This window comes from Micropterus salmoides, unplaced genomic scaffold (genome assembly GCF_014851395.1).
Source record: "Micropterus salmoides isolate LMB-PRFRI ecotype aquatic unplaced genomic scaffold, ASM1485139v1 Ms_hic_scaffold_17, whole genome shotgun sequence".
NCBI lineage: Eukaryota > Metazoa > Chordata > Actinopteri > Centrarchiformes > Centrarchidae > Micropterus > Micropterus salmoides.
The window spans coordinates 3,012,701-3,024,283 of NW_024040817.1; the positions used below are offsets into that span (position 1 = coordinate 3,012,701).

At 38.0% G+C, this 11,583-nt stretch overlaps 1 long non-coding RNA gene across 1 annotated transcript; it reads left to right on the forward strand.

Moving 5' to 3' along the window:
* The first annotated feature begins 7,444 nt into the window (after positions 1–7,444).
* LOC119907996 lies at positions 7,445–9,373 on the forward strand. The gene is made up of 3 exons (XR_005445170.1): positions 7,445–7,640; positions 7,734–7,803; positions 9,189–9,373. It is a non-coding gene; the product is annotated as an uncharacterized LOC119907996 (long non-coding RNA).
* The last annotated feature ends 2,210 nt before the right edge of the window (positions 9,374–11,583 follow it).

The following is an 11,583-nucleotide window of genomic DNA, read 5'->3' on the forward strand; positions in this document are numbered from 1 at the left end:
CAAGACCAGAGTTTATCGAGACTGAGACAAGACCAAGACTTGTAGGGGCTGAGAGCAGTCGAGGGCGAGACCGAATCAAGACCAAGACCAGTTCCTTGCATTGCATGGCACTCAACAAAATGTGGAACAAGCCCATATAGGTATTCTCTAAGTGATCTGAAAGATCTACATTCCCATTAAAACCCCACATACAAACACTAAGAGCTGAAATCAACATACACATCGTGGGGAGCTGTGACAGTCGTTAACGGGAACACCACATGTTTAATTAGGGTTATTGGCTGCATTTGAAGCAATAAGTTTTACTCCAATCAAAGTTAGGATGTTGACAAATCAGACAATGCAAAAGCAATTTATGATATTCCCAAAGTTACGGTATTGACTGGTCTTGAAATAAAATTGAGTCCTCAAGACGGAGTACAAAGGCGGTCGAGTCTGAGACAAGACCATCAAAAAGTGGTCTTAAGACCAAGACGGTCTCAAGTACTACAACACTAGATAAGTGTGCTTGAGATGTGGACCACTTTTGTGTCCTCACTGTTAATAATATTCTGTATGACGTGATGCTATGTTCATTGTTATTACTGCCACTCAGCTTTCCATTATTGTTAAGAATAGTTGCAACTTACACTCTTAAATGTGCATTGAAAATTGCCAGCTGATGAAACCGTGCTCCAGTGACCACATTCGTATATCTTAGGCTGACTGTGTTAAGCGGTTTCTGTGGGCAGGCTCGAAGGTCACGCGCATTCAGTGGTTTCCGACCTTGCCTTTTACTCAGTGAGATGTCTCCCAAATGTCCTTAATCTTTTCACAAAATTACGTACTGTTGATTTTGAAAGACCTAAATTCTCTGCAATCTTGCATTGAGAAATGTTCCCTTTGCACCAAGGGGTCCCCGAGCCATCTTGCAGAGATTGAGCCTTTTGGCGGATTCTACTTTTAGTGGTGCAAACTAGCAGAGTTTCAGGAGCAGGACCGCAATCAACCATGTCATCATCAGCATTTCCATAAATACCCATACGTCCCAACTCCTCTTCTTCCCCCCTGTGTTGAAGGCATGAAAATCTAACTTTGTTAACATTTACAAAATACAATTGTGCTGGTCAGTGAAACGATTGAAAAATCGTATAAAGAAACCAAATAAAGATTCACAAGAATTAACAAATCACAGATTTGTTTTGTTTTTTGCATTTTGGAACATATCCCAACTTTTCTGGAAACGGGGTTTGTAGTTTATGTGTAAGCAGCACTTGGGCTTATGTTCATTGTCTGTTGCCTGTAAAGTTCCTCTCCTCCCTTGTGATGTTAATCCATAAAAACAATTGGTTATGTAATGTATTTTCTTCACATCTTGTAATGTTACAATATTTGTTAGTTCAATGTTAATTTTGAATGAAATATTTTTCTGTTTCTTACAAGTTTGGCACCACCGTCAGATGGAGTGAAGTTGTTTTAAAAACTCTATAAAATTGTTGCATTTTCAAAGTTTTCAAAAGGTTTCAAAGATGTAATTTTAATGTTTCTAAGTATCTCTGTTCATTATGGAGACTAAATGCTAAATTGGTTAATCCATAGAACTTAAACCCATTGAACATTGACTAATCTAACTTTTAAAAGGTGATATGACTCATTTAAAAATGTGTATATTATTAGCAGAACCAACAACGTCAAAATATCTGTAATAATTAAATTCAATGACATTTCTATGTTTCTGATGGTGTTAACAAAAATCTAGTGCTGTTCCTGCAAACATGTAATTAATAAAGAAAACTGGGAGGTTGTTCAAAGACATGGTTACACAGCCAAAGCCTCATTTGGCAAAGATGCATACATAGTTTTCTTTTAAATAATCAAGATTTTATTTTAGAAAATCAAAACCTGTTTTGTTCCTGATCTCAAGAATCACTGAAATGTATTTGCCATGGTTTCTTTCATTAAAAAAAGCATAAATACAGTACATCTAATACTTTTCTTTGTACACATATAAGATATGATGCTTCTACCCTCCACATGTACCTGTTTCCTTTTAAGTGTGTTTTCAGAAGCCACAACCAAATGACATAAAGACATGATTTCCCAAAACCTTCTCGGCCCCAACTTGACACATATGGACGCTTGGTAGAGACCCCTCAGGCTTCACTTTTGCACATGTAGGGCTCCGTGGTCAAGTTAGCAGTAATAAATAGGCAACGTCTTTATTAAATTAAAGGAGTGACAGGGAGACCTGCATTGGGAGAGTTCAGGCGTCTTGCTGGTGTTTATGGTGTAATTAGCTCAGACAGGTAAGGTGGTGCAAGTTGTAAGTTAAAAGACAATCACATTGCTGTCCCCCTGCTCAAACTCTAGGCCTGTTGCTGGCCCCCAGTCTAGTTGCCCTTTTGCCTTGTCTCTGGTCCCATACTCCAGCCGTCAGCCCGGAGTCTGAGTGTTTGAAAAAATGTGCTATTAACATTTGTCATTTCAGCCCACAAAATCATTGGCACACTTTGACTCATTTGAATAAAACCATTATTAAAGTTAAACAATTTAGACATAAAAAACTTGACAGATGAAAATACATGACACCTGTGCTTCCTGGCTTTCTTCCACAGTATTCATGTGGACTTCAAATGCCTTAAAAGGAGACTGTGACATGCAGTCATCTTTCTGTGGTCACATTTTGCAGCCAGTTTAAAGACAAACACCAAGCAGTTCTCAGCTAACAACAAGCTGGATGTTTTCCCACAGGTCGCCATCATTAGATCGTGACGTTATTGTCAGTGTGGTTAGCTCTCTATGTGTAAAGGTGGTTTTCCTGTTTAGCATCTCTGCTCTCTGCCTTTTTCAGCTGTTATGGACACAAACTCCTCTCCAATGGGATGCTAATGTTGCTCTGTGGAAGTAGTCGACTGTTTGTTACCATGTTTGTTATAACAGCTTCATAAGGTGATCATGTCTTTGTCTTTTAGTCAGTTATTTCAGGTTCTTTCTTGTACTGGCACAGAATAGAGGGAAGTTTGATCATGCTCTATATTTAAATAACCTTAACCATCAGTGGGCATTAACCACAAGAAGACAAAGACAATAATGTCCGGTTTACACATCCTTTTCTCAGAATTAAACAGTGTTTGTTGGTTCAGTCACTTCAGTCTGTGTGAGGATGAAGATCTACAGCTGCCTGTTAGCCTTTGTTCTGTGCTGTAATGTCAGCGCAGGTAAGAACTTTCAAATTATTTAAAATCTTGAATCCCAACCCATAAACACAAGATTTTAACTAGCAATCATGCTCATGCCACTGCTCTGCTGATAAAATGATTTTTCAATATTAATTTTAACGCAGGTTAATGTCAACAGCTCTGCTGTGTATTTGGCTGCTGAACACTGAGAATAAACGATCACAGAGTTAGTTTGAGGAGACTAAAGGTTTTTTAACTTTTACAACCACACACAGATTTAGGAAAACCTTCGATTTGTGACGAGAAAACTGCCATTTCCAAGTTAAACCGGCTTAGTGCGGATGTTCTCTAAATAGATTCAGTTAGGTTTATGTTAAAACCTTCAGGTCTGAACGTCACACACAGCAGCTTCATAAGTGAACCACAGAAGGCTAAGCTTCATATGAATCTCAATCTAGAATATGTCTCAAAATATATTTTATAACTTTGGACCCTACACTCTCAAAATGTTCTTTTGCCTTCTAGATAAATAACTCTGGATTTATTTTGTTTGTTCATTTTTGATAAAAGTGTCCTTCTTCAATGTGCATCCACTGCATTAGTCTTACCGTGAACACACTGTAGATCCGAGAGTTGCTCACAGAAATACTGCTTTTCTTAAAATGCATGCATATTTAATGAAAAATGTTTTTCTTTTACAGAGAAAAAGCATAAAATAATCAGGCCGAAGGACTCCGTCATCACTCTGCCATGTCCTCACCCTGTGGAGGGTAAAGTGACGTGGAGCAGAGAGACAAACGGAAACAGAGTTGACATACTTACAGTTGATGGAGACAGAGACATAAGACACATTCATGACCCACTGAAACGATACAGTTCATCAGCAGATAAGTCACTTCACATCAGCAACGTTACTGTCTCAGACACTGGAACATACTTCTGTAATAATGAAGCAGCTGTGGAGCTGACGGTGATCACACCACCAGGTAACATCAAACTTTAATAAAGTTGTTCTATTTTCAGTATGAATGAAAGCATGAATATGTTTCAGTTTATTCTTTTATTTTTTTATTTTTTTCAATGTTAATATGTAGTAAGTTGGGGAGTGGTTTTAGAGTCACAACAAAATGGACGTGGTGTAGTTCGCTTTTCAATCATTGTGAATCATTTTGTGACGTATTAAAGATGTTGTAATATCTATTTCTGTAAGGAGAGCTGAAGAGAGAAGGAAACTTCTGGGAAGTAAAAAGATGAAAGTCCCACTGACATTTTTAACTATTCTTAAAACTAAAACTTAAGCCGTAGAACAAAGCCTTTCTCAACAGTTTGTTGTTGTAATCATTCAGAATGTGCAGGTTCTGACCCCAAGCAAAGTCAGAGGTCAGAATTTCCCCCTAAAATTTCCAACATCCAACCTCTACTTTCCAGGTGCACGATGCCAAATCAAACAACAAACATGGCTGTCAGTGTCAAACGGATGTTTCTTTGTTAGTGTTCACACATCTGAACACTCAGCATGGCCATGGTGTTAAAGATTTAAGATTTATTACTAAAAATCAGTTGATGTTGTATATTTTCTATTGTTCTCACAGTTTTTTGCATTTTCAACATTTTCTGAAACAACCTAAAAGCATGAAAAGAAAATGATGTAACTCTCTACAACATTCAATGATTTATATATGTATTGATTCAAAATTAATCTAAAATGTGTTTCTATATGTCTGATCATTATAGGAACATCTACAGTTTCCACCACTCAGCCAACGATGAGTGATCAACCTCTGACCGCCTGTGAGTGAGATTGTGCTTAAAGGTGTACTACAATAGAAAACTGTATTTACCTCGGCATAGTTGAATAAAAAGAGTTCAGTACATGAAATTGACATTAATCTCCATTGTTTTCTCCTTCGTATGTAAATCTTGTGTATGCAAAAGACCGCGGAACACAGGTGAAGGCCAACAAGTGCTAGAACATTTACATCCCACAAAATTTACATATACCAGCCCACGTTCCAAAAAGAGATAAAATCTTAATATGAAAAGTGTTTTGTAACTACAGCTGTCCAAACAACTGTACTACAATTAAAAGTACAATAGTGGAATAAAAGTATAAAACAGCCTAAAATAGAAATTATGAATTGTACAGTACAGACTGAAGTAAATAGTTTTATCCAGACGTTGCCAAACTCTACTGCTGTATACCTGACATGTATTATGTCTGTATGTACTGTTTCATTTGGTAAGTAGTTTTTACTTTGTCTTCCATCTGCTCCTGAAGACCGGCGACTACTTCATGGTGTGTTGTTTGGAATAGGTATCGTCCTCCTCGTGCTCCTCCTCCTCCTCATCGTCTTGTTCACTAGGAGATACAGACAAGGTAAATAAACCAGACCTGGACTTTATGTGAACTGTGTTTATGTGTTTTTGGTTGAAAAATGTTAAACTGTCTTCGCAGCATGATAAAAAAATTAGAAAACAAAGGAATATTATAATTTTACCCTGGTAGACTTTGCATTGGGATCACAAAACTTGGGAAAACAAATGTATAATGGAGTTTTATGGGTGAAACACTTTTTGTGCTATAAAGGATCTATCTTGCAGTAGTGACAGTAGCTGCTTGGACAAACTGGAAGCAACGCTGAGTGGTGGCACCATATCTAGCTCTTTGAATACAGCCATGTTTTCACAGATAGAAGAATCACAGTCAGCCTGATTTTAAAGCAGTTAATCTCTGATCATTCATTAATCTCTGATGTTCACAATTGTGATTGGCAGGAAATGAAGGAAGACACCATGTCTATGATGATGCACTGATGAATGGATTAGAGTCTCAAACTACTAATAGTAAGACATGATTTTTATTTTTATTTTATCTCTATCTAATCTAAAGTTAAACTCAGAGCAAGCAACCATTTCCTGAAAGACGAGTTCCTGCCAGTCTTTCGAAAACCCAGAAACACTAAATGCAACTTTAAGGGAATTTCTTCAAGATCTCTTCTGTCCATCTGGTTTTAAAACATCTTCCTTCCTCTGCACAATAAATAAGATTTTTCAACTGTTTCCCAAGTTGCAACTCTATTTTTGATGATAGCACAGTCAACCTGATATCATCAAAAGGTGTATGAATAACGTGCCGATACCTTAAGTCATTTCACGTTTTATTTCAACGCATTTTGTGCTTTCATTGTCATTTCACGCTGTTTAGCCTGTACTAGTGTTGTAGTACTCGAGACGGGTCTTAAGACCTTAGATCTTGGTCTCGTCTCGAAATCGGACATTGAGGACTCAGGATTTTATTTTAAGACCATAACTTTGGGAATATCAATAAATTGCTTTTGCATGGTCTGATTTCTTTGTTAACATGCCAACTTTGATTGGATGTAAAACCAATAACCCTGATTAAAATGTGCTGACAATGGAAAAGGAGTGTTGAATGAAGATGCTTACGTTGATTTCAGCTTTCAGTGTATTTGGGTGTTTTAATGTGACGTTAGTCTTTAAGAGACTAACATTATCATTTGATGAGAAGTCTACCTGTAACCTGCCCTTTCCTCTGCTGCGCATTACATTATTGATCCGCTGGTAGTAACGTTTTCCCGTTTGACCGTCGCAGTTTGGAACTGCATTTTGCATGTGAAACCTTGCGTGATCAGGCAGAAATCTCACCACAAACCCACACACGTTAACTTCAGCAGCCCCAATAAAGTGCAGCTCACAGTCCCAAACAGAGCAGGTTGCGCTTCAGTTTTTAGATGTTTATGTTGCAAAACTCTACCAGCTAGGTCACCACTCGTCAAAGCTGTCTTAACTCACAGCTGGAGCAGTTCAGTAGATTACTATCATGGCGTACGCCGGTGTGGCGTCAGCTGACAGAATGAACGTGTGGCTTGACAGCGTGTGAAAAATGTCAATTGCGTTAATCTTGTGAGACAGCTTTTTCCCTGACGAGATATCTCGTCACAATTTAATGTCGCGATATCTCGTGGCATGAGATCTCGTCACACCCCTGTAAGTAAGCGATTGTGAAAAGCTTAACATGCGTTGACATGGCATGCAAACTGTGCTTAACAGTAGCATGCTATTTATACGCCATCCCATGATCACGTTGGCACAGTCATGACCACTTTTACAGAAAAATCCACCACCTTAAACTTAACTGTCCATGTTATGGAGTGTTTTTGTGTTTAGCGCCACAGTGTAACTTTATTTTGAGATAAAAAAGAAAAATTAACAAATGTGTCATCATGGCTCTGTGCACTAACTATGTTTGTTATTTATAATTTATAGAGACATTTCATCATTGGGATTCAAAAAACACCTCATAATAACTCACAAATAGAAGATGATTGAAATATTCAAATATTTTGTACACTTGTGTCGCACCAGTGTCATTTATTGACATAAATTTAGATGTCTCGAGTCAAAATAGCCCCTTTTATGCTAAGTTAATCCAAAACCCCCCACAGACGGGAAACAGTACAGGTAAAGCCTGACCGCTCATCAACACACATTTTAACCAAATATTCTAGATGCTTGTTGCTGTTTATATTAATTACATATTATATCTTCTGACAGACACAACTCTAGCGAATGAGGAGCCATATTCTTTGATTTGGGAAACCAAAGCCTGATGGAAATGAAAAAGGTGACTTTAATCATTATATATCTTTAACACTGGGTGGGAGGAATTTAATGTGTTAAATTAAATAAAGTACGATTTCCTAATTGAGCTTAAAAAGGAGAGCAAATGGCACATCAACAAAAACTAACTTTAAAAGTTTAGATAACTGGAACAAAACTGAATTCTGTTTTCTCATCAACAGGTACATCACAGCTGCTTTGGAATGAAATAATCTGAGAGCACAAAGTTTCCGTTTAGAGAATAAAAAAAGTTGAAATATAGGAATCCATTGTTGCAACTTCTGGGAAGTAAGAAGACGTCACTCTGTCTCTCCTGTTTAACTGAATCTCTCAGAGCTTGTGGGTTTGTAGGAACAGCAGGTTTATCCCACTTCTGCATTAATCCTGCGTTGCTTTTTGGATTACAGTATGTACTTTTCTTAGGACAATACACTGACACACCGACACATTGATCATATAGTGGATTTAAGTTCATTAAAACTAAATAAATGAAACAACATAATTTGTCCCTCTTAAAAAAGAAAGTAACCAAATGTATTTACACAGATTTCCTGTTACCTTGTTTTTAAATACACTTTTCCATTTATGTTACACAGTTATGCAAAAACAATTATGTAACTTTATTACAATATAAGATACATGAGGCGAATGAACAATAGAAGATAACTCGTCTTCATGTTTAAATATTACCACACTCTTTAGAACAACGCACCTGCATTTCTGACAAAGGACAATAGTGTAGAATCAAAACAGCGCGACAAGCAGCGCATGCTCTGTCAGGAAAGGCGGCATCGTGTTAAAGTTAGCAGAATGAACAAAATGAACTTCATAAAAACACAGCAAAAAGTATTTTGTCTGAGAAAGTGGAGAGGAAACCTCAGGAACAGGTTTTTCAGCTCGACAGATGAATGAAATTGAGTTACAGTGACTTCAACACCACCTTCTTCCCAAGTAAAACAAACCATGTCTGTTTCTCTTCCAGCTGATCCTTACCTGTGGGAAACAGCTGTTCATATTGTGGTTGGAATACTCTGTTTAATCATCATACTCAGCATCACTGTCACTTCCTGGAGAAAAGTTGAACATAGTTTGACCTGCAGGTGGTTTTGTGGGTCTGAAAATACTCTGTATCATAATCAGTAATGTTTAGAAACTCAAAGAAGATTTCAATATTTGGAAAATAAGTCAAGAAATAATTTGATTTTCAACAACTAGCACGCCCTCACAGTGTTTATACTTCGGCTTTGTACAAAGGTGAATTGTGCAAAATGTAACTGAGTCACACTAGTGAGTGCATTTTGGGCATTTCAACTTATCATGTTGATCAAATTGATCAGCGCAGATCACATCTCGTCCATCATCTCCATGTTTATCTTCTCTCTCTTGCAGCTCGACAGACACAGAGGCAACACAGCAGCAACAGAAAATGATCCTCCATCACACAGAAACGAGAGCAGTAACTGAGCCGTGTTCAGCGTTCATCCTCAGACAGCTTTCAACACTGTGACGACTAGTTTCCCTTTTTCAGAAAAGTTGGGATACTTTCCAAAATGCAATAAAAACAAAGATCTGGGATTTTTTAAATTCACATGAACCTTTAGTTTCAATAGTTTTACTGACCAGGGTAATTGTAATAGTATTTTTTGTAAAAATAAGTTAGTTGGGACAGAGGCATTGTGTTACATCACCTTTCCTTTTAATTCCACCTTTTCATACCATCACAGATACTGCTTTTGCAACTTTTACTGAGAACACTCTGGATGGTCACTGTCTTTTGTTCCATCTGAGATGAACTCAGGCCCAGAAAAGTCGCCAGCGTCTCTGCCTACCACTGATGTGTGGATTCCTCCTTGTATTATTCAGGTTGCATTTCTGGATGTTCACCAATATTGGCACAAAGGAGCCCCGACCCTGCAGACTACATGACTTTCAATGTCGGCAGATCGCTGGGCTGTTCAGACTACACAACTTGCCAGCTTGTGTCGGGAGTCTCGCCGTCGTTCCCACTCCGTGACTTATCGGTGACAGGAGGTCACACAGTACGCTATTAGACAACAACTCTGTCACCCGAGGGCTGGTCTCATAACCACGTTTTGTCAAGAAAACACACGTGAAACGTGGCAGGCGAAATGACGTGAAACTACACATGAAACATCTGTTGTTTGTTCTTATAAAGACAAAGAATCTGGGTGAAAGAACGGTTTAGCACACGCAGGTAGCAGGGATTGTCTGAGCTACAGAGAGCTGGAGGGGAGTAAAAAGGGTTTTGTTGAGTTTGTTGCAGGCATAAAATTCTAACTTTACAAAATAAGATTATGCTGGTCAGTAAAACTACTGAAAATCCTTTATTTGTACTTTTTTTTAAGTCAAATAAAGGTTCACGTGATTTAACAAATTAAAACTTTTTCTGTATTTTCTGTATCCAAAGTTTTCTGGAAATGGGGTTTGTAGTTTACAAGCAGCATATATATTTAAAGAGGTCGTGGACTTGACCATAGGGTTATGTTCTCTGTTGCCTGTAAAGTTCCTCTGCTCCCTTGAGATGTTAATCCAAAAGAATATTGGTTATATAAAGTCTTTTCTATCTTGTAATGTTACAATCTTTGTTAGTTCATTGGTCATTTTGAATGAAATATTTTTCTGTTTCTTACAACTTTGTCACCACCGTCAGTGTTTGTCAACTCTTTCTGTTTTGTTCCACAGTATTTGTCTATAAAATTGTTGCATTTTCAATGTTAATGTGTAATTTCAATGCTTCCAAGTATCTCTTAGATATTTATTACATATAACCTAAACCGTAACCATTACACATTGACTAATCTAACTTTAAAAAGGTTCATTTAAAATTATTTTATAGACATTTCTATGTTTCTGATGGTTTTGACAAAAATCTAGTGCTGATCCTGCAAACATGTAATTTATGAAGAAAACTGGGAGGTTGTTTCTAGACAGAGTTTTTTTAGAAAATCAAAACCTGGCCATGTTTGTTAATCATTAAAAAAAGCATATATACAGTACGTCTAAGTTTTCTTTGTACACATATAAGATATGATGCTTCTACCCTCCACATGTTTTCAGAAGCCACAACCAAATGCCACAAAGACATGATTTCCCAAAACGTTCTCACTCCCAGCTTTACACATATGGACCCCTCAAGAGTCACTTTTGCACACGTAGGGCTCCGTGGTCAAGTTAGCAATAATAAATAGGCAACGTCCGGTTAGCCTTTCAAAATAAAACTAGTGGTTCACGTTGTGAAACGTGGCAGTTTGGTTGGGTTTAGGCAGAGGCGTAGCACGAAATTCTGGACCCTGTACATAGTCATTCTTTATTGGCCCCTCCCCACATCCACAGCTATTCATTCTAGTATCTTTGTGGGTCCCACTCACTTGAAGGTATACTTGCCCCCCCAAAGTCCTGCACCCCAGGGCTTAGGTACCAGGACCACAACTATTAAGTTAGGTGGCATGCGATGGCGCAGTGGATAAGATGCCTGCCTTTGGTGTGAGAGACCCGGGCTCAATTCCCACTGTGGCACATCCACTACTGTGTCCCTGAGCAAGACACTTAACCCTTAGTTGCTCCAGAGGGGTGTGACTTCTGACATATATAGCAATTGTAAGTCGCTTTGAGGTAATTACATAAGTAATGTAAATCCACAGACTCACCTGTGCTTCCTGGCTTTCTTCCACAGTATTCATGTGGACTTCAAATGCCTTAAAAGGAGACTGTGACATGCAGTCATCTTTCTGTGGTCACATTTTGCAGCCAGTTTAAAGACAAA